General features: G+C 37.2%; 1 protein-coding gene and 1 pseudogene across 6 annotated transcripts in view; one reads left to right on the top strand and one right to left on the bottom strand.

Annotated features, from left to right (window-relative positions):
- The window catches only part of LOC144291504 (importin subunit alpha-8-like), a 256604-nt gene that overhangs the window by 39697 nt on the left and 192240 nt on the right, over nucleotides 1–24667 (top strand). The gene's annotated exons all lie outside the window — the stretch shown is intronic.
- LOC144291906 (ATP synthase F(0) complex subunit f, mitochondrial pseudogene) lies at nucleotides 9016–9396 on the bottom strand (annotated as a pseudogene).

Below are 24667 nucleotides of genomic sequence, written 5' to 3'. Positions count from 1 at the left end.
GGTACCATACTGCCTTGATGATTACAGCTTTGTAATACAGCTTGAAGTTAGGCATTGTGATGCCCCCTACTTTGCTTTTCTTTTTCAACATTACTTTGGCTATTCAGGGTCTTTTGTGTTCCATACAAATTTTAAGACTGTTCTAGTTCTGTGAAAAATGCTGGTTGTTATTTTTTATCAGGATTGCATTGAATGTGTAGATTACTTTGGGTAGTATAGACATTTTAACAATATTTGTCATTCCAACCCATAAGCATGGAATGTTTTTCTATTTCTTTGTGTCTTCTTCGATTATTTTCATATGTATTCTATAGTTTTCAGTGTGCATATCTTTTACCTTTTTGGTTAGGTTTATTCCTAGGTATCTTATGTTTTTTGGTGCATTTGTAAATGGTATCAATTCCTTGATTTTGCTTTGTGCTGCCTCATTACTGGTGTATAGAAACACAACATAGTTCTGTATGTTGATTTTATATCTTGTGACTTTGTTGATTTCATGTATAATTTTAAAGAATTTTTTAGTGGAGTCTTTTGGGTTTTCTATATAGAGTATCATATGGTCTGTGAAGAGTAAAATTTGACTTCTTCCTTGCTGATTTGGATGCCTTTAATTTCTTTGTTTTGTTTGATTGCTGAAGCTATGCCTTCCAGTACTATGTTGAACAACAGTGGTGAGAGTGGACATCCCTGTTGTATTCCTGACCTTAGGAGAAAAGCTGTCAGTTTCTCTCCATTGAGGATGATATTAGCAATGGGTCTTCTGTGTATGGCCTTTATAATGTTGCAGTATATTCCTTCTATTCTTCTTCTTCTTCCTCTTTTTTTTTTTTTTTTTAGATTTTATTTATTTGACATAGTGAGGAGGAGAGAGAGTACACATAGGGGGAGTGGCAGGCAGAGGGAGAGGGAGAAGCAGACTCCTCACTGAGCAGAGAGTCCAACATGGGGCTCGATCCCAGGACCCTCGGATCATGACCGGAGCTGAAAGCAGACACTGAACTGACTGACCATTCAGGTACCCCTCTATTCTTGCTTTCTTGAGTGTTCTTCTTAAAGATTTTATTTATTTATTCATGAGAGACACACACACACACACACAGAGGCAAAGACGTAGGCAGAGAGAAAAGCAGGCTCCATGCAGGGAACCCGATGTGGGACCCAATCCCAGGACTCCAGGATCATGCCCTGGGCCAACGGCAGGCACTCAACCAATGAGTCACCCAGGTGTCTGGAGGGTTTTCTATCAAGAAAAGATGCTATACTTTCTTGAATGTTTTTTCTGCATCTATTGAGAGGATCATGTGGCTCTTATCCTTTCTTTTATTAATGTGGTGTATCATGTTGATTGATCTGCGGATATTGAACAACCCCTGCTGCCCAGGAATAAATCCTACTTGATCATGGTGAAAATCCCTTAATGTACTGTTGGATTCAATTAGCTAGTATCTTGTTGAGAATTTTTGCAACCATATTCATCAGGGATATTGGCTTGTAGTGGGGTCTTTGTCTGGTTTTAGAATCAAGGTAGTGCTGACTGCATAGAATGAGTTTAGAAGTCTTCCTTCTATTTTTATTCTTTGGAACAGCTCTAGAAGAGTAGGTATTAATTCTTCTTTAAATGTTTGTTAGGATTCCCCTGGGCTTTTGTTTGTTGGGAGATTTTTGATTACTGATTCAATTTCTTTGCTGGTTATGGGTCTGTTTACATTTTCTATTTCTTCCTGTTTTAGTTTTGATAGTTTATATGTTTCTAGGAATTATCCATTTCCTCTAGGTTGCCCAATTTGTTGGCATATAATTGCTCATTTGATTCTAATTGTATTTCTGTGGTGTTGTTTGTTATCTCTCCTCTTTCATTTGTGATTATATTTATTTTTTTTTTCTCTTCTTTTTGATAAGTTCAGCTAGGGGTTTATTAATTTTGTTAATTCTTTCAAAGAACCAGATCATAGGTTTGTTGATCTCTTCTACTGTTTTTGTTTTTTTTTTTAATTTCTATATCATTGATTTCTGCTCTGATCTTAATTATTTCCCTTCTTCTGCTGGTGTTAGGCTTTATCTGCTAGCTCACTTAGGTGTAAGGTTATGTTGTGTGTTTTAGACTTTTGCTTCTGTAGGTCTGTATTGCTACATACTTCTCTCTTAAAACTGCCTTTGCTGCATCCCAAAGGTTTTAGATTGTCATGTTTTCATTTTCATTTGTTTCCATGTAATTTTTTATCTCTTCTTGAATTTCCTGGCTAACCCATCTATTCTTTAGTAGGATGTTCTTTAACCTCCACGTATTCGTGGTCTTTCCAATTTTTTTCTTGTGGTTGATTTCAAGTTTTGTAATGTTGTGGTTGGAAAAAATGCATGGTATGCTGTCAGTCTTTTTGTACTTGTACTCGTTGGGGCCTGATTTGTACCCAGTATATGATCTGTTCTGGAGAACTTTCCATGGGCACTCAGAATGTGTATTCTGTTGCCTTAGGATGAAGTGTTCTCAATATATCTGTTAAATCCATCTGATCCAACGTGTCATTCGAAACCATTGTTTCTTTGTTGATCTTCTGCTTAGATGATCTGTCCATTGCTGTGAATGGAGTGTTAAAGTTACCTACTAATATTATATTATTATCAATGAGTTTCTTTAAGTTTGTTATTAATTTTTTTTTTTAATTTTCATTTATTCATGATAGGCACACAGTGAGAGAGAGAGAGAGAGGCAGAGACGCAAGCAGAGGGAGAAGCAGGCTCCATGCACCGGGAGTCTGACGTGGGATTCGATCCTGGAGCTCCAGGATCGTGCCCTGGGCCAAAGGCAGGCGCCAAACCGCTGCGCCACCCAGGGATCCCAAGTTTGTTATTAATTAATTTATATATTTGGCTGCTCTCAAGTTGGGGGCATAAATATTTATAACTGTTAGGTCTTCTTGTTGGATAGACCCTTTTATGATGATATAGTGTACTTCTTCATCTCTTGTTATAGTTGTTGGTTTAAAATCTAGTTTGTCTGATATAAAGATAGGTACTCTAGCTTTCTTTTGATGTTCATTAGCATGATGGATATTTCCCCACCCCCTCACTTTAAATCTGGAGGTGTCTTTGGGTCTAAAATGAATTTCTTGTAAGCAAAGTATAGATGGGTCTTGTTTTTTTAAATCCATTCTGATACCCTATATCTTTTGATTGGAGTATTTAGTTCATTTACATTCAGAATGATTATCGATAGATATGAATTTGGCACCATTGCATTACCTGTTCCTGTGGATTGTCTCTGTTCCTCTCTAGTCTTTGTTGTTTTTGATCTTTCCTTCCCACAGCGCTGGTTTAGTGTTCATGAACTCCTTTCATTTTTGCTTATCTTGGAAACTCTTTATCTCTCCTCCTATTCTGAATGACAGCCTTGCTGGTTATAGTTTTCTTGGCTGCATATTTTTCTCATTCAGCATGTTGAATATATCATGCTACTTTCTTCTGGCCTGTCAAGTTTCTGTAGACAGATCTGCTACTAACCTTATGTGTCTACTCTTGTATGTTAAGGATCTTTTGTCCCTAGCTGCTTTCAGAATTATCTCTTTATCTTTGTGTTTTGTAAGTTTCACTTTTGATATGTCTTGGGGTTTACCTATTTTTTTTTATTTCATGGGAGTTCTGTGTGCATATTGGACCTGAATTCTTGTTTCTTTCCCCAGATTAGGGGAGTTCTCAGCTATAATTTGTTCAAATAAAACTTCTGCCACCTTTTCCCACTCTTCTTCTGGGACTCATGTGATATAGATATTATTGTGCTTTGTGGAATCATTGAGTTTTTGAAGTCTGTGTTTGTCATCTAATAATAGTTTTCTTTCCCCCTTCTTTCCAGCTTCATTATTTCCCATACTTTTATCTTCTTTATCATCTGTTTGATCCTTTGCTTCTTCCATCCTTGTTGTGGTTATATCCAGTTGGTTTTGCATCTCAGTTATAGCATTTTGTATTTTGGCCTGACTAGTTCTTAGGTCTTTCATCTCTGAACCAGGGTTCCTTGGTGTCTTCTATGCTTCTCTCAAGCTGAGCTAGTATTCTGATGACTTGTTCTAAATTCTTATTCAGATACATTGTTTATATCTGTGTTGAGCAAATCCCTGGCTGTGATTTTTTTTCTTAATTTTTCTTTTGGAGATAATCCCTTTTTGTCATCATGTCTAGGTTTCTGTCTTTTGTGTGATATGATAGCTTGCTATGTTTTCTGCTCCTGAGAGTAATACTTCATTAAGAAGGAGCCATACACTGTCCAGGGCCTGGCAACTTCCAGAAGTTTTTCTGTGTGCACTCTGGTGTTGTGTTTTGACTGCTCTTTCCCATAGGTCAGTCCTCTGCAGAGTTCCTCCTTGCCTGCTATGAGGAGTGTTTGGAACTTCAAGTGTGCTTTGATTTGTTTGTTAAGATAAGCCTGATTTTTAAAAAAATCCAAGAAAAGAGAAAAGGAAAAGGGACAAAAAAAACAAAACAAAACCCAAAAACAAATAGACAAACAAAAAAACTATAAGCCTGATTCCAAAAAATAAAGAAGGAAAAAAAAAAGCCTGATCCAAAAAACTAGAAAATGAAACCAACCAGCCAACCGACAAAAACTATAAGCCTGATTCCAAAGAAACAAATAAAAATTAAATTAAAAATTAAAATACTACTACTACTAATAAAACTAATAATTGTCCTATTTCCACCAGAACTGAAGCTGATGCTTTGGAGCACTCTGTGATTAGTAGACTTGGTGCATGCAGGGGACATGTGTTGGTCTTCTGAGGGAAAGGCCTGCTGGGCTGGCTCAAATGTTGACTTGCCCTTGTAAAGATGCCTCTGCCAGGTGAGGGGGATGGGGTTTGGTGTAAGCAAGTCCCATGCCATCTGAAGGTGTTATATTTCTCCCTGAAGTCTGAAGTCTGCCCATGCTGATGGGTGAAAGGGGTAGGGATACAGTGGAAGATGGTGTCACACTGCCTGCTTATCCCCAGAGTGGAACTTGTGGCCTCCACTGTTCCTCCTGGGACAAAGTCTCAGGCTTTCATCAGATCTCTGCCCTCAACCTGTCCATGCCCAGGCTGTCAGTAGGCCTGGCACCATAGTTCTCCTATGTTTTATCTCTGGCCGGTGGCTGGGATTCAAAACTCCAAAACTTAAAGGACCTGGCAAGGAGCAGACCTGCTCTCCTCCCCTGGAAGAGAGCCTCACAGCATTGTATCTGGCACTGTTCTGTCCCAGAAAAGCAGTCACACAACTGCACAGGTAGGTGCCTGGAGTATATGGTGAAGCCCAGTGAAAAGCTGTGACCAGGTTATCTGCTCTCTGCACACACCTCTGTCTCCTGCTGTTAAACGTCAGTGGTGCCCTGCAGGCTTTATGTCCTTGGAGAGGAAATATACTCTCTTCCAAGTGTATCCCAGGAAAGGATGTGTTGTCTTCTAGTGTGACCCAGGGGATTCCTATACCATGACATCTTGTGCGAACTCCTAGTGCTGCTGTCTCTTGTTCTGTCCCTCTCTCCCTGACTTTTGTTCACAAAAAGGGCTCCCTTCTCTCCCTCATTTCACGTCTCTGAACTTCACATCTGCCATGTTCTCTCCCTCCAGTTATGCAGATTATTTTCTTAATTCTCAGACTGATTTCCTAGTTGTTCAAAATGTTGATTTGATGTTGATCTAGTTGTGTTTGAGGGATGAGGCAAGCTCAGGGCCCCCCTACTACTCCTCCAACTTAACTCCTCCTCTATGGTTTCAGGCCTTATATTTAGGTCTTTTATCCTTTTTGTAGTTGATTTTTGTTAAATGATGTGAGAAAGTGATCCAGTTTCATTCTTTTGCATGTAGCTATCTGGGTTTCAAATACCATTTATTAGAAAGACTGTCTTTTCCCCATTGTATTTTCTTGTTGCTTTTATTATAAATCAATTCATCATATAGGTGTGGGTTTATTTCTGGGCCCTCTACACTGTTCCATTGATCTATGTGTCTGTTTTTGTTCCAGTACCATACTGTTTTGATTGCTATAGATTTGTAGTATAGTTTGTTATCTGGAATTAGGGTACCTTCAGCTTTACTCTTTCTCAAGGGTGCTTTGGCTATTTTAGGTATTTGTGGTTCCATACAAAATTTAGGATTATTTATTCTAGTTTTGTGAAAAATACTGTTTGTATTTTGCATTGTAGATTTCTTTGGGTAACATAGACATTTTAATAATACTAATTTGTCCAATCCATGAGCATGGTACATCTTTCTACCTGTTTGTATTATCTTCAATTTCTGTCTTTTTTTTTTAAATAAAGATTTTATTTGTTTGTTTATTTTAGAAAGAGAAAGCATGAGTGGGGGGAGTAGTGGGAGAGGGAGGAGGGAGGAAGTAGTGGGAGAGGGAGGAGGGGGAAGTAGTGGGAGAGGGAGGAGGGAGAAGAATTCAAGCAGACTCCACACTGAGCACAAAGACCAACACAGGGCTCAATCTCATGCCCCTGAGCTGAAACCAAGAGTTGATACTTAACTGACTGAACCACTCAGGCACCCCTCATTTTCAGTTTCTTTCAACAGTGTCCTATAGTTTTCAGAGTATAGGTCTTTTACCTTGGTTACATGTATTCCTATGTATTTTATTCTTTATGGTACATTGTAAATGGGATTGTTTTCTTAATTTCTCTTACAGCTACTTCTTTATTAGTAAGTAGAAATGCACCAGATTTCTGTATATTAATTTTATATCCTGCAAATTTACTGAATTCATTTATCAATTCTAATAGTTTTTTTTTGTTGTTGTTGTTTTTTGGTGGAGTTTAGAGTTTTCTTTCTTTTTTTTTAAGATTTTATTTATTTATTATGAGAGACACAGAGAGGCATAGACATAGGCAGAGGGCGAAGCAGGCTCCCTACAAGAAGCCTGATGCAGGACTTGATCCCAGATCCTGGGATCATTCCCTGAACTGAAGGGAGATGCTCAGCCACTGAGCCATCCAGGGGTCCCTAGAGTTTTCTATATATAGCATCACATCATATAGTGATGTGACCGCAAATAGTGACCGTTTTATTTCTTCCTTACCCATTAAGATGCTTTTTATTTCTTTTTCTTGTCTGATTGCTATAGTTAACACTTCCAGTACTATGATGAATAAAAGTGGTGAAAGTAGACACATCATTGTCTTATTCCTTATCTAGAGGAAAAGCTCTCAGTTTTTCACCACTGAGTATGCTATTAGCTCTGGGTTTATTATATATTATGTTTATTAGGTTGAGATATGTTCCCTCAAAAACACACTCTTTTAAGAGTTTTACCATGAACAGATGCTTCATTTTGTCAATTTTTTTTGCATCTATCGAGATGTTCATATAGTTTTTATCCTTTCTCTTATAAATGTGATATATCACATTGATTGATTTGTAATATTGAACCACTCTTGCATCTCTGATTATGGTGAATGATTTTTTAAATGTGTTGTTGAATTTGGCTTGCTAATATTTAGCTAATATTTTGTTGAAGATTTTTTGAATCTATGTTCATGCTTTTTTGGTAATTGTCTGGCTTTGGTATTGGGAATGCTGGCCTCATAGAATGAGTGGAAATTTTGCTTCCTTTTCTGTTTTTTTGGAGCAGTTTGATAAAAACAGGAATCAACTTTTCTCAAAATGTTTGGTAGAACTCTTTTTTTTAAATGTTTGGTAGAATTCAGTCATCTGGTCCTGGACTTTTGTTTGTTGAGAGTTTTTTGATTACTGATTTGATTTCATTACTAGTAATCTGTGTTCAAATTTTCTGTTTCTTTCTGATTACGTTTGGGAGATTTGTATGTCCCTAGGAATTTATCCATTTCTTCTAGGTTGTCCAATTTGTTGGCATATAATTTTTCATAATGTTCTTTTATAATTCTTTTTGTTTCTGTGGTGCCATTTGTTATTCCCCCTCCTTCATTGTGATTTTATTTGAGTTCCCTCTCATTTTTTCTTAATGAGTCTGGCTATAGGTGCATCAATTTTGTTTATCCTTTCAAAGAGCCAGCTTCTGCTTTCATTGACCTATTCTGTTATTCTTTTAGTCTTTGTTTCATTTACTTCTGCTCTAATCATTATTAGTCCCTTCCTTACATTAGCTTTTGGCTTTGTTCTTCTTTTTCAAGTTCCTTTAGGTGTAAAGTTAGGTAGTTTGAGATTTTTCTTATTTGTTGAGATAGGCCTGTAGCACTATAAATTTCTCCTTAGAACTCCTTTTGCTGTGTCCCAAAGATTTTGGACCATTATGTTTTCATTTTCATTTGTCTCCATACATTTTTTACTCTTTGATTTCTTTCTTTTTTTTTAAAGATTTTATTTATTTATTTGACAGAGAGGGAGCACAAACGGGGATCATCAGAGGGGCAGAGAAAAGCAGGCTCCCCACTGAGCAGGGAGCCCAACCTGGGGTCCAATCCCAGGCCCCTGGAGTATGACCTGAGCCAAAAGCAGATGCTTAACCTAGGCACCCTTCCTCTTTGACTTCTTGACTGATCCATGTTATTTAGCTTCTATGTATTCATATTCTTTCCAGATTTTTCCTTGTATTTGATATCTAGTTTTTTGCTGTTGTGGTTGGAAAACATACTTGATATGATTTATATCTTCTTGAATTTATTGAGACTTGTTTTGTCACCTAATATTGATCCACCCTGGAGAATGTTTTATATGCACTTGAGAAGGATGTGTATTCTGTTTTTATATGGAATGTTTGGTATATATGTTAAATTCATCTGTTCTAATATGTTGTTCAAAGTCACTGTTTCTTTATTGATTTTCCGTCTGAATGGTGTCTCTATTGATGTAAATGAGGTGTTAAAGTCCTCTACTATTAACATATTACTGTCGATTTCTCCCTTGGTGTCAGTTAGTATTTGCTTTATGTATTAAGGTGCTTCTCTTTTGGATGCACAGATATTGACAGTTGTTATATCCTTTTACTGGATTGATCCCTTTATCATTATATAGTGCTCTTTTTCTGTCTCTTGCTACAGTCTGCTTTATTTTTATTTTTTTATTTTTTCGAGTACCAGTCAACTTTTATTGGATATTAATTGTGAATTAAGCAATGGAAGGATTCAAGGATGCCAGGCAAAAGTCATGGTCAGGAATGCCAAATGTGCTTCCACACTGGGCCCTCTTCAGTGGTACTTGTGTAGCCGTTCATGTTTGAGGTCCTGTAAGAATGACAGTAGTTGAAAAGCACATAAGCAGCCAGCACCATAGAAATCCCAGCAATGCCCCCTTTCTTCACATTGATTTACTTGTAATACCCGTAGTAACCTCTTTGAAATGCTCCAGCAATGCCCTTAGGGGTGAAATCCTGCATCAGTATCCAGCCTGGCAGCTCTCCTAGTTTCACCTCCATGAGCTTCTTTTCCTTCACTGGTATGGGTGACACCATCTTGGAGTCTTGGGTGTCCGCTCTCTACAGTCTACTTTAAAGAATATTTTGTCTGATGTAAGTATTCTTACCCCAGCTTTTTTCTCACTTCCATTTGCATGGTATATGTTTTTCCATCCCTTCATTTTCAGTCTGTTTATCTCTTTAAGTCTGAAGTAAGTCTCCTGTGGGTAGCATATAGATGGGTCTTGTATTTTTATCCATTCAGTCACCCTTTGTCTTTTGATTGGAGCATTTAGTCCATTTATATTTAAAGTAATTATTCATAGGTATGTATTTATTGCCATTTTGTTTTTTTCCAGTTGTTTTTTAGTTCTCACCTATTCCTTTCTTCTTCTCTTGTTCTCTTCCCTTGTGGTTTGATGGTTTTCCTTAGTGTTGTACTTGTGAAATTTCTCTGTAGTTTTTATATAACTCTTATAGGTGTTTAATTTGTGGTTACCATTGGGTTCATATATAACATCTTATGTGTATAACAGTCTTTATTAATTTGATGGTCACTTAAGTTTGAACACATTCTAACAGCACTAAATTTTTATTTCTTTACTTTTTTATGTATATGATGTCACATTTTACATCTTTCTGTTTTATGTATCTCTTGTCTAATTTTTATAGAAATAATTAATTTTACTACTTTTGTGTTTTTACTTCCATTATGGCTTTATAAGTGATTAATCTACTACCTTTACCATGTTTGCTTTTACTTGTGAAATTTTTTCTTTCATAATTTTCTTACTTGTAGTCATGGCCTTTTCTTTCCACTTAAGGAATTTCCTTTTACATTTCTTGTAAGATGGATTAGGTGGTGTTGAACTACTTTAACCTTTGTCTGAGAAACTCTTTCCTTCTGTTCTGAATGATAATAACCTTTCTGTGTAGAGTGTTCTTGGTTGTAGATTTTTTTCTTTTCAGCACTTTGAATATATCATGCCACTGTCTTTCAGCCTACAGAGTTTCTGCTAAAAAGGCAGCTGATAGCCTTGTAGTGTTTCTCTCATTTGAAACTGTTTTCTTTTGCTGCTATTAAAATTCTCTTTATCACTACATTTTTCAACTTTTTAAAAAAGATTTATTCATTTATTTGAGAGAGAGAGGGTAAGAGAGGGAAAGCATGCATGCATGAGAGGAAGAGAGGGAAAGGGAGAGAATTTTCAGCAGACTCCTTGCTAGGCATGGAGCCCAACAGAGGGCTTGATTTCATGACCCTGAGATCATGACCTGAGTCAAAATCAAGAGTTGAATGCCTAACTGACTGAGCTACCCAAGCGCCCCTACATTTTTCCTTTTTTTTTTTTTTTTTTTTTGTTTTTTACATTTTTCCATTTTAATTATTATGTGTCTTGGTATGGACCTCCTTGGGCTGTCTGTGCTTCCAGGACCTGGATGTTTGTTTCTTTGCCCATATCAGGAAATTTTTCAGTTATTGTTTGTTTAAATGAACATTTCTACTGCTTTCATTCTCTTCTCGTTCTGGAATCTACAATGCAATTGTTATTACACTTGACAATGTTGCTGAGTTCCCTTAACTTCTACTCATGTTTTATTATTCTTTTTTTCTTTCTGCAGCTCAGCTTGGTTGCTTTCTCTTACTCTGTCTTCCAGAGTATAGATCACTGATCCATTCTTCTGCATCCTCTAATCTGCTATTGATCCTCTATAGTATATTTTTAATTTCAGTTACTGAATTCCTCACCTCTGACTGGTTCTTTTTTATATTTTCTCCCTTTGTTGAAGTTCCTACTAAATCCATCCATTGTTATCTGAAGTCCATTGAGTAGTTTTATGACCTTTACTTTGAATTCTTTATCAGAAATATTGCTCATTTTTATTTCATTTAGCTCTTTTACTGTGATTTTGTTGTTTCATTTGGGATATATTCCTCCATCTTCTCATCTTATCTACCTCTGTTTTCATTCTATGTATTAGGTATATCAGTTTTATCTCCTGGTCTTGAAAGTAGTGGCCTTGTGTAGAAGAAGTACTGTGGTGCCTTGTAGTGCAATCTCTCCTAGTTTCTAGAATTGGGATCTTCAGGGGTGTCTCCTGCGTGGGATGCATGCATCCTACTTTTGTAGCTAAGCAGCAGTTGCTTTCAGCCAAGCTGGTTACGTTGACCCACCTTGCTTGTTGTGGATACATGGGCAGGATTTGGTCCATATCTTTTTTGAGATGCCTGTCTAAGGCTGCCATAAGCTCATGGTGGATGGAGCCAGCAGTCAGCCTACATGTTTGTAGTTAGGCTCTCACTACTGCAGGCACATTGAAGAGCAGAGCTTTCTTTTTATGCAGTGGCTAACTAAGAGGCTCTCATTGGTGCACTGTCCTGGCAGTCAGCCTAGGTGTTTGGATTTAGCTTCTCCATCATGGTTGTAGCCACACTAAACTAGGGCTTGCTCCCTGAACAGCCAGCCAGGCTGCTAGAACTGCGGGATTGCAGGAGTCACTTTGGAGCGGGCTGGTCCCTACTGGGGCTGCTTGCTGGGTGTGGTGGGGCAGGAGCTGCTTTGGAGGGATGTTTACAGAGGTGGGTTGGTTGGATGGAGTGGGTCTTCAGGGGACATGAGGGTTGGACACCTGGTGCTAGCCAGGTAAATTGAGAGTGTTAGTGTTGGCTACTGCAAGTGTTGGCTATCTGGGCTGGGGATGGGGTAAGGGGGGCGGGTAGAAATTCTGTCTACCAGCACTTTTTTCCTGGAGAAATCTCCTGCCGATCCCTGCGCCTCTAGCACATCCTCTAAGATTAGTCACTAAATCTTTGGTTATATACCAAGCACTTTTCAAACTGTTACTTTTGTACTATGTCCTGGGCTAAGGTATTTTTTATTCAGGCTCTTTAAGGGAAGCAACTCAGTTTCCTATTGCCCTCCGACTCTCTTGGTGTTAAGCCCATTGAATTTTAAAGCCACAAATTATGGGGACTTGTCTTTCTTTCAAGTATAGGTCCCCAGGGACTAAGGTGCCTGGTATGAGGTCTGCCTCTTGCTTCTCCATGCTTGTGGTGTCCCTCCTGTTTGTGGCTATTCCTGCTAGGGGTTTAGTTCAGAATCATGTCTTTGCCTCTCCTATCCTTATTGATATGACCTTCTCTGTACAATTAAGTGTGGAAAATCTGTTTTGCCAGTCTTCAGCTTATTTTCAGAGTTAGTCGTATAGATGTAGCTGTTATCTTGGGTGTCCTTGGAAGAGGTGAGCTCAGGATCCTCCTAGTCTGGCCATCTTCACTGACTCCCTGATAAATGTAATTTTTTATATTCTATTTTTGGGAGATAGAATTCACAATGTAGAAAACTCTAAAATTATAAGGATAATTTGGGGACAGCTATAAGTGACATATTTCCAATATAGATTTATGTGGTGAGGGGGAGGACCTGTTGACTTCATGTAAATCCCTGTATCTAGTTGCACCTAAGGCTACTCCTTGGGCCTTTTATTAGCAGATAAGTTTCTTACTTTAATTAAGTAGTTAACGTTATTTTTTTGTCAGCTCTCTTTAGTGTTCTTATTAGTACAGCTTTTTCCTCTTCTGACCCCAGCTCCACTATTGCATCATCCTCTTCATTGGCCACTTACTCTAGGCCTCCTTCCTTTCTATCCATTTTCTTCTCTGGAATCAGGTAATCTTTCATAAATATTAAGTCTGTTTATGTCACTCTTCTGATTAAAACGCTTAATGGCTTTTTATTGCTTTAGGATAATAACCATAGTCCTAGCACAGCATATGGATTTCTGTAATCTGGCTTGCTTACTCTTTTAGGTTTACTTTTTGCTGCTCTCTCTGCTCAAGTCTCAGTAGACTTCATTCTGTTCTCTAAACATATCATCTTCTCATTCTTATATGGGCTCTCAGAGAGGCTGTTTCTTGCCCCTGAAGAGCTCCTTCTACTTTCTCATTTCTTTTCCCTTATCCTTCTACTTACCTCCAACAAACTGCTCTTTATTTTTCATCTTTCCGCTAAGATGTTGCTTCATGAATGTTATTAGAATGGGAGCTTCTTGGTACCCAAGAATTTGTCTATTTCACTCAGTGTTATATCCCTTTTGCCTAGAGCAGTGAATGTTGAGTGAGTGAATGAGGGAGGAAGACCTTCAACTTCTCAGTCTAGGTGAGGTTTCTTATTATTTATGCCCATATCTTTATTTCAATAGTATCCCCGACACTTGCAATTATTTAAATCTGTGTTCACATCAGCGAAGGATACTATGAATAGAGTGAAAAGACAACTCATGGAATGGGGGAAAAATTTGCAAATCATAAATATGGTAAGGGATTAATATCCTACAACTCAATAACAACAAAAGAAACAACCCGATTTGAAAATGGGCAAAGGACTTGAATAGACATTTCTCCAAAGTAGATATACAGATGGCCAGTGAGCACATGAAAAAATGCTCAACAACACTAACCATTATGGAAATGCAAATCAAAACCATAATAAGATACTACTTCATACCCACTAGGGTGACTCTTATTAAAAAAAAAAAAAACAACCAGAAAATAAGAAGTGTTGGTGAGGATGTAGAGAAATTGGAACTCTGTGTAATACTGTTGAGAATGTAAAATTGTGCAGCTTCTGTGAAAAATGATATAGTCATTTCTCTAAAAATTAAAAATAAACTTACCATCTAATCCAACAATTCCACTTCTGGGTATATACTCAAAAGAATTGAAAGCAGCACCTCAAACAGATTTATATACCACTGTTCACTGCAGCATTATTTGCAATAGCCAAAATAGCTCAAATGTCCATTGACAGATGAATGGATAAATAAAATGTGCTATATACATATAATGGAATATTATTCAGCCTTAAAAAGTAAGAAAATTCTGACACATGTTAAAATATGGATGAACGTTGAAGACTAAGTGAAATAAGCCATGCACAAAAGGACAAACATTGTAAGATTCTATTTAAATGAAGTACCTAGAGTAGTTAAATTAGCAGAGACAGAAAACAGAATTGTGATTGCCAGGCCTGGTGGGAGAAGGAAAGGGGAGTTATTATTTAATGGTGCAGAGTTTCAGTTTGGAAAGATGAAAAAATTCTGGAAATGGATGGTGGTAATGAATACACAACAATGTGAATATAATTAAATGTTATGGGAACTGAACTGTAAACCCTAAGATGGTTAAAATGGCAAATTTTGTATTTTGTATATTTTACCTCAATAAAAGCTTGCCAGAAAAAAAATCTGTATTCCCTGCTATATGTAAGCTCAGTAGGGACAGGGATTTTGTCTGTCTTGTTCACTTCTGTATTCCCAGCATCTAGCACAGTTCCTGGAGCATAGCAGGATCATTTGTTGGGACTGAATGATGTGCATATGGGGAGTACTGCAGTAGAGAAGAAACCAAGTCATTTGGAATCAGGTTTCCATTCAGGAACTATGGGCCAAAAGTCAATGTATCATTTTATGGTGTAGGTCCTGACCTTGCTCCTTACAAATTGCCTAAACCAAGTCATAATCTCTTAGGGTCTTAGTTTTCATGTCTCTAAAATTTGGTAGGTAGTTCTTGATCTGCTACTCATTGCAGTTCTTGGGAGAATCAACTGATGCACTCTGTAGGGATTTTTCCAGTGTAAGGAGTTACTCAGTTACCTTTTGTGTGTATCCTGGGCTTTTACCTGAGGTGACATCTTTGCTGCCCATGCCAGGAGAGACTTAAACTCACCTCCATCATTGTGCTTCTCCTCCATTGTCAGATGTATCCTGATGTATCTTATCTGCTGCCATTCTTGAAAGCATTGGAACTGCATTGTGCTTTAAATGGGTGGACTATAAAGCCTTTGTTAAGTTGCTGGTATATCCTTAATGTCTGTACATATATCAGATTGTAAGCCCCCAGAGGAGCAGAGCCAAGTTGTTAACTCACATTCACGGTTCTAAATTCAGTGCAGTGAGCAGATCGGGTTTATTCTCATGATGATGATGAAGAGGAGTTGGAAGATTTTTCTTCCATTATATCGAATGAAACTACTGAATTTTATAGGCTCTCTCAGAATTTTCTGGATGGTCTCCTCTTTTTCATTTGAATACCTTAATCCCCTGGAGTGAAATGCAGGTTAGAGAGGTAAATGGTCTGAAAACAAATATACTGTAATACATTCAATTTGGCTACAAAAATAAAACAACCCAAACCTAGTTTTTCTTGCAGTTTTTAAATCCAGATGGTAGTAAAATTTGACATTTCAATTCTGTTTGTGAAATTCATTTTGTTTTTAAATTGGGAAGAACCATAGAGCTAAAAATTGTCTGAAATACTAGGAAGGCCTGGTGAGACCTCTTTGGGAGTGTTATTAATAAGGACTTGGTATTTTAAAGTGAGTTTGGAGGCACTATAGATAGACTGCAAGTAACTGTGATGGATATGAATACTGAGAAGTAGCGTGCTATCCCACACCTAATATGAAAAAGGTGGAGAATTGGTCTGGACAATGAAAAGAAAAGGAAATCTGGACAAGAGGCTGTTTTGGTAGCCAAATTTAGTTAAATTTTTAATAGTTCTCATTTCTGTTCATAGTTCTCATTCCAAAAGGTCAGCTATTGTTCTTAATAAGTCTATCTTTAGAAAGTTTTGAAATTAAGGTTATGTGAATAAGGTTATTTTAATAAATATATGTAATGTAAGGATCCAATTTAATTAACTAAGCTCAAGATTTAGGGGTCCAATGTGTTCAGAACCAGGTGAAGGCTCTCTTACAAAATACTTTATTGGCAAGGCTTATTTCTCCGTGGATCTGTTCTATATATATTCTTGGAAGAAATCATAGAAACAAATCAGCATCTGTATGTTAGAAGCAGTGTATCAATTAATTTTCATTTGATTAAAAGTAAAGAAAGCTCAATCTAAATGGATTGAATCAAAAGGGGAGTTTCATAATTGACTTTTATAACTATCAAGTCCAGTGGGGAGACTGGCTTAACTGTTGCATGACACAGGTGCTCAAGAAAAATCTCTTGGGCTGGGTCTCACTTCATCTCTTGCTTCTACGTGTCAGCCTTATTCTTAGAATCTCCCCTTATGGTTGGAAGAAGGATTGGATTTTCTGATTAACTTAATCCAGACATGGTTCATACCTGATTTAAGAGTGGGGCCAAGCCATTCAAACCATATGGCCTGAAGTTGGGTAGGCAGTTCTTTTAAAGAGGTTCATGATGAATACAGGAACTAAAATGATAGATATTAGCTATAAGTAATATTTAATTAAAGTACTTGATTTTCAGTAGAATATTTATTAATATTGAATATATTTGTGTGCTAGAACATACCAAGATGAATAAGAAAGGTCTTCTTCAGATTTTTATGGGAAACCTGGGATACCATCTAATTCTTTTTTTTTTTTTTTTTTTAAGATTCTATTTTTTATTTTGGCAGTGGGAGAAGGGGTAGAGGGAGAGTGAATCCCATGCTGACTCCCAGTATGCAGAGCCAGGTGCAGGGCTTGATCTTGTGACCCTGAGATCATGACCTGAGTCAAAAACAAGAGTTGGATGCTCAACCAACTGAGCCACCCAAGCACCCCTAGGACACCATCTAATTCTTAAAGTTGATGCTAGTATGACAGTTTTATGTTTCCTGGTTCTCATGTATTTAATTATGAGCATATGAGTACCTGACCACTTTGATCTATTGTACAAAGGTATACTAATGAGCTATTTTCTCCTTACCTTTCTCCAGGGAAACACACATTATCTGGAGATGGAGAGAACAAATTTCTACAAATTCTCCCTTCCCTTTACTAACTACATTCTATGTATAGACTGAAAGGAGAAAGAGTTATTTCTGGCACTGGGCTGAAGGAGATTCCTCTATGTGTGTATTGCTGCTACTGTATATATAAACTATATATTTGTGTGTGCAGTTATAGTTATACTTTCCTCCACTGGCTCTAGTTCATTTAGTTTCTCTCTAATGATTTCTTTTCTGTTTCCTTCCATGTTTCTTCTCTTGCCTCCAAAATTGCATAATACATATATGTGTGTGTCTATGTATGTATGTGTTTGTGTGCATGTGTGTATCCACAATTGTTATTAAAAATATTTAACAGATGATATGACATATTCATCTACCAATTAGAATGGATACCAGCAATGAACAACCAGTACAACTGTAGAGAGACATAAAGGGATATCTGTGAAGACACAGAAACAGTGTCTTAGATGAGGAAGCAGAGATTCAAATGTACAAAAAATAGGGTATGGGAGCCAGTCAAGACAGAGGAGCAGAACTAGGTCATGAGTGAGAGAGCAACTGAAGTGGAGAGAGTACTTAGTATCCAAGTTCTGTGGCTTCCCATTCTCCTAAGGGCTGAGCGCTGTCTGTATTATGGTTCCTCTGAGATTCCCATTTCCCTTATCGCTTAATTGATTCTCGCACTAAAAACACCCCTTCCCTTTAAAAACACCTTGTGGGACTCTTAGTAGAAACTAAAGCTAGCTAACTAAAATAAATGGGATCATACTATATATAGCATTTTGTAACTTGCTACAATAACTTTGTTATTCTCTTATCAGTAACAGATATCTGCTATGTTAATAGACAACAGAACTATATCATCACTTCTCTGGCAAATATTTGTGTTAGACGCCTCTAGCTCTCATATCTCATATCCTCTCAGCCCCAATTTTACTCCAGCTATTGCACATGTGTTACCTTACAAGTACCTGCTTTAGTTGCACCGTATATTTCTGTTTCTGCCTGGGACTTTTCACACCTCATGCGGGAAACCCGTGGGGGCCTGTTTAGAAACTTGAGCATGGGCAACTTGGCAGAATGAGGTTGTAAATCCTTATGGGTAAACCTTTACCAGTGGAGGTCGAGAGCCAATGGACAAATGTTCCCCAAATCAATTGTGTAGGCTTACACTTTAGAGGGGCACATTCTGTGTGGTTCCTTTGAGGTCTCCAGTCAGATCAAACTCCAGTTTCCCATAGTTTCTGGTTTGATAATATACCTTTAATTGGATTTTCCTTCTTCCTTGTGCCATTCCTCTTGGTCCTGCATTACTATTCCCTGCATTCACCTCTCAAAATAAATTACCTGAGTGCAGTCCTTTGGCTTCTTCTTTCTGGCAAGAATCCAGTCTAAGACAGTTTTACATTGCCTGGTTGTATCTTTATTTAATAATTATTTATTTATTAATGGACACTTATTTCCTTTTTTCATGGTTATAAACAGTATCATGATGAGCATTCTTATAAATATATATTTGTGTACTTAATACTTATTTCCTTAGGAAAAAATTAATGCAAATTTAAATTGCTGAGTCTATTACTGATCAATAGACATACACATTTTAAAAGCTTTTGATACACTCTGGAGCAAAAACATTTGTATTTAACAGTTTCAAACAGTGTTTGTCAGAGAAAATCAGCGATTAACCCGGTGACATAATCTATCTATAAAAATTCACGTAAATGACTGATTATATCCTGAAGGCTGGCTGCCTTCCATAAAGATCAGCCAACAGCGGAGTTGTAACCAAGGTAGAGAGACTTGCTTCACTTGGTCCAAATCAAACTTTGTGCTGACTTTCTTTGGGCTTAGCTATGTCTACCGCACTTTAGGTCTTTTTATTACTATGAAAAAAGACGTGATGAGAGATTAAAAGATGAAAATTTAATTGAGAGTCTCACTTTTAGTTATTGTAGTGTGATTATGCTAATAATATTGCCATTCAAGAAAGTTTTCAAATACACAAAGACCTTTAATTTAATCTCTAGTGCTTAGCTTTTAAGTTTACTATAAGATTTTTTTTTTTTGAAAGAAAAAAAGGTACCAACCATTTGATATGTCTATCATTATCACTGAAAAAACTTGCAAGTAGCCCCTAGGTCTCTCTTTCTCAAAGATGTTGTCAGAATTGACCCAAGTAAGAAAGGGAAACCCTTGTACATTGTGTACATTGTGGTAGGAATGCAGGCTGGTGCAGCCACTCTGGAAAACAGTATGAAGTTTCCTCAAAAAGTTGAAAATAGAGCCACCCTACAACCCAACAATTACACTACTGAGGATCTACCCCAAAGATGCAAATTTAGTGATATGAAGGGGCATCCACACTCCAATGTTTATAGTAGCAATGTCCACAATAGTCAAATTATGGAAAGAATCCAGAGTCCATTGACAGATGAATGGATAAAGAATGTGTGGTATATATATATATATATACACAGTGGAATGCTACTCGGTCATCAAAAAAATGAAATCTTGCCTTTTTTTTTAATTTAAGATTTTATTTATTCATGAGAGACAGAGAGAGGCAGAGACATAGGCAGAGGGAGATGCAGGCTCCCTGCTAGGAGCCTGATGTGGGACTCATCCTAATGACTCCAGGATAATGCCCTGAGCTGAAGGCAGACGCTCAACTCCTGAGCCACCCAAGTGTCCCAAATCTTGCCATTTGTAACGATGTGGATGGAACTAATAGGTATTATTTATCTAAGTGAGATAAGTCAATCAGAAAAAGACAATTATCATATGATCTCACTCATGTGTGGGATTTAAGAAACAAAACAGAGGATCATAGGTGAAGAGAGGAAAAAATAAAACAAGATGAAATCAGAGAGGGAGACAAACCACAAGAGACTCTTAATCATAGGAAACAAACTGAGGTTTGCTGGAGGGCTGGGGGTGAGGGGATTGAGTAATTGGGTGATGGGCATTAAAGAGGGCATGTGATGTAATGAGCACTGGGTATAAGACTGATGAATCACTGACCTCTACCTCTGAAACTAATACACTATGTGGTAATTGAGTTTAAATAAAAATTTTTTAAATGTCAAAAAAAAAAAAAAAAGAATTGACCCAAGTAAACCTCCTAAATTCTAAGTCCTTAGTGAAGGTGTCTCTCACCTTCTGCATTACTTCAATAAAAATAAAGTGGAAGTTATCAAGTAAACAATGAAATTATATAATAAGTTTTGATAACATATTATAGTAAATGCATACTTAAAAAATACATGCACACTTAGGATTGTATTACCTTGATTGCTTACATACACTTGAGAAATATTTATATTTTATAGTGTACAGGTTGATAATTGATGGTGATTGTGGGTTCCACAAAGGGGTGCTTGGTGGATGCTTAGTTAGAAGTATACTATTTCCACAGAAAAGAAAATCCTCCTGACGTTGTTTTGACTTACCACACTTTTCCACTGTCTTGACCTGCAGTAAAAATGTTAGGCATTAGCTTCTTAGTCAAGAGTGTTAATATTTATAATAACATTGTTCTATGGGGAAATTAAAGTCTATATACTTTACATTTATTTAAAATAGCTTTTCTAAGAACCTAGCCCATATAAATGAAAGAATTGCTTGTCTTACAAATCTTTTCTTCCTTTGTGTAAACTTATAAGATATAGGGTAAAAAAACCAAAACAAAACGAAAAACCAACCTTGATGCAGCTTCAGATTGCTGCTGAATTAGTATTCCTGTTGATTAAGCTTGGATAGAGAAATAGAACCAGAACTCGGAGACTGGGAAATGGCAGTCAGGAGTTTGAGGTAGACTATGTGGAGCCATCTGAAGCTTTTGAGAATTGAACAAACCGGAATAAGTCAGGATTTTTAAGACCATTATCTGGTCATGGTGTACATTTTAGATTGAAAGAAGATTGAGAATATGAAAACTGGTTTAGGCCCAAGACAACAAAAGCCTGGGCTAATGTACTAGTTCTAGAAGCAAATGTAAAGGGGGAAAAGAGATAAAAGAGACACTGGATAGGACACAGGATGCTGGATAATAGAGGGTTTGGAAAAGAAATTTTCAGAAAGACTGTGATTTTGTGTTTGAGTGACTAAGGGCAGATACTTTGGCTTTTTACCACTGGATATTTAATGTCTAAATCAGTGCTGAGTACAGAGTAGGTGCTCAGTAAATATTTGATGAAGGAATGAAGGGCATTTATATCACCAAAACTGAGATGAAATTTCCCATGTGACTTTCTGAAATTAATTCCTCACTTGGTATTTACGAATCAGCTACCTGAGACTCAGTGCAAAATTTACCAACACGTGGTATGGGTTTTTTCTCTCACCAGCAGACTTCATTTGGCAGATTTGTTTTGTAGCATGTATATCATGTTAGCCCTTCATTTTTCTCTAAGGATGAATTTTAGTCTCCCTAAAGGGTGATACTTATGACTCTTCCTTTATCTTGGGAGCAATAAAATAATCTGGTAGACCTGGCTCTCTGTTTACTTCCTCTATGAAGTCATGAGGAGAAAGATGTTGCATTAGTATTTGCTTGATTTGCATGTGTATGGGAACTGGAAGGAAAAAGATTGATTTGAATGGAGGAAGCCTAGGGGGCCAGAGTTTATATCCATGAAATTCCTGATTAAACAGCAATTATGGAATGCAAGGATGATCTAAAAGGTTCAAGTACCTGTCCTCAAGAAACTTAAGTAGAGGAGACCAAAATAATACGGTTGAAAGAGTCTAAACAGGAAATGAAGAAAACTCACATGACATTGGGCAAGTAGCAACTTTCCTTGGTCTTATTTTCTTCAAATGTTAAAAAAGAGAGTCGTGGGTTAGGTAATCCTCCAAGATTCTTTCAAGCCCTAATGTCTGTCATTCTTTTTCTGACCTTAAATGCGTTGATGAAAATATCATCTATTCTTCACCATGACATCTGTTCAGCTTCCTTCTGAATACTTACCCAGTGTTCCAGCACTTGTTTTAAGCCCTTACCAAACATTTGACTGTGTTCCATAGCTTGTTATCATAGCAGCAACTCCTCCTCATTTTGTTAAGACTTAATAACTTAGTCTATTTAAGTCAGTTGACACAGCTGTTGTGTTTGGAACAGCTAGTTTGGTAAGGTTGTAAAAGGTACCCAGAAATTTATTAGAAGCTGCCTGAGACACAAATCACCCTGTCTGCCCTTAGCTAGTGTCTGTAACCCACATATTTACACTCCCACTATATTTTCCCGAGCCACAATATTTCACTTAGTACTTTATGTCTGTGGTTGGCCTTTTTGACTATAGTCCATCCCTGGGAACCATCTTTCTTAGCTAATGTCACATGGACACATAGCCCTCTCATAAACATTAAAGAATAAGCAGGTGTCTTGTTACGTGGTATTTCTTACTTACTGTTAGAGAAGGTCTGAGCTCTCTCTCATATGCTGATTAAACAGATTTATTATCAGATCAGATCATTGCCTATTCTGTTTTTAAAAGGTTATACATCATTTTTCCTCTTTCAGAAAATTCCTAAATAAATAGGAGTGTTAACCTCAGATTCCTATGTATTTATTAAATTTGGTGGAGCTTAACAAGGATGGCATAGCTTTAAGCTGACAATGTAGCACTGGTTATAAATTATAGATGAAGATTGAACAGAGATACAGGGCTTCAGTAGAACTTTTAACCTATGCTTATAAATGTGATGGTATTGGCTCTCTTATAAAAGACATTTTCTTATGAGAATACAATAGAGAGGTGCCAATTATCCAAAGGGTACTTTTTTGCTGCTGTTGTTTGCAGTGCTTGAATCACTGACTGGAATTAGTAACTATCTTATCTTAGAGATTCATGGAGTTCCAGTGGAGACTCTGTTATTAATGAACCCTTCATTCAAGTTAGAGACTAAACAAGACTTTCAATTTCAGATCTTGTTTCTTAAGGAAACTTGTGTACCCCTTGATATATTTCACATCAGGAAGTGGAAATTGGAGAATGTATATATTCCCACACATGGCATGAGCTTTTAAAATATATAGACAAAAATAAATCTTATTAAGATTGGATTCCTTAGGGGCACCTGGATGGCTTGGTCAGTTATGTGTCTGCCTTTAGCTCAGGTCATGATCTCCAGGTTCTGGGATCAAGCCTTGCGTTAGGCTTCCTGCTCAGCAGAGAGTCTGCTTCTCAATCTCAATCTCTCTCTCTCTCTCTCTGCCCCTCCCCACTGCTCATTCTCACTCTCTCTCTCTCTCAAACAAATAAATAAAATCTTAAAAAAAAAAAAAAAAGACTGGATACCTTAGAGTAGCCTGCTTGGGTAACTCTATAGTCAAATAGGACCCACTCAGACCAAATGTCTGTGATTGGAGTAGAATTTACTACTCTCTAGTTCCATTCAAATTCACATGGTGCTGAGGGTTCCCTTTTGATAATCTGCTTTTCTGGGTGTCATAAACTTATTAGTTTATTGGGATGTCCTCAAGAGGCAGTTCACAAGGAATTCAGCATGGTTTGGGCTTGAGTGGATAGCCATCCATTAGATGCTTCAAGGATGATGTATAAGCCTTTATCAATGGCAGATTCTCAGTCTATAGCTTTTCAGCTTGGTTTATATGTGGTTTGGATTAGAATTGTATTGCTGGTTGATGAGGATTGGCTCAGCCTCCATTTGATTATCTGGTATTAGTTACCATGTTGTTCTTTCAAGTCCATTTTTCTTATTTCCTCAAAAAGTCCATTTCCTTATTTCCTCCTTCAAGTCCTTATTTCTTATTTACTCCTACCAGTATTTTCCTCTCAATCCCAGCCCAAGGGATCCTGGGAGAGAGACAGACAGACAGACAGACATTGAGAGAGAGAGAGAGAGAGAAGATTAACCTGGAATTGGAGAGAGGATTGTTTTTTGCTCTTTTCTTTCCAGTTTATTATTAGGACATGAAGTCTGTACCTTGCTCTTCATTCTTGCTATAAATTTTCTGTAAGTATAGGGTCCAAGAAGTGCAGAAAACTTAAAAAAGCCATAAAGTTTAATATTCTGAGATGCTATTTTACTACATACTTCAATATTACAATGCCTGAAAGGATTCCTTAACTTGAGGTTTTATTAAGATATCAAAAATAATTGTTGGAGCAACTAAACCTAGATTGTCAAAAGAATTTTGTAGAGGCTTTTCAGGGTTTCTAGCATCCCTAACAAGCTGGTAAGAACACAACTTGTTTGGCTTAAAGAAGAGTTTAGGTTAGGATCCTATTCCTGTTGTTCTGTATGGCTTTGGGAGATCTCATCTAGATTCTGAGTCCTTTATTACTGATTCCAGTCTTGTGCATTTGCTCAAAGTTTACTCTTAAGCACTGAGCCTTCATCAACTCATTTCTACAGGATGTTTTGCCTCTATCTGTAATATTCTACCAGAAGTGGCAATGGGTATGCAATACTACATTCCTCTTCTTTTTTTTCCACATTCCTCTTCTAATGAGATTGTTATCAGTGTCTATGTCCTCCTTAGCAGATGAATTCTTATTGAAGGATCAGATCTTTGTGTCTCATTGTGTTGATGTGAGACAAGTTTTAGAG

The sequence above is a fragment of the Canis aureus genome, chromosome 20, assembly GCF_053574225.1.
Source record: "Canis aureus isolate CA01 chromosome 20, VMU_Caureus_v.1.0, whole genome shotgun sequence".
NCBI classification, from domain to species: Eukaryota; Metazoa; Chordata; class Mammalia; order Carnivora; family Canidae; genus Canis; species Canis aureus.
Note: the sequence above shows the minus strand (reverse complement) of the source record. Positions and strands in the feature narration are given on the sequence as shown.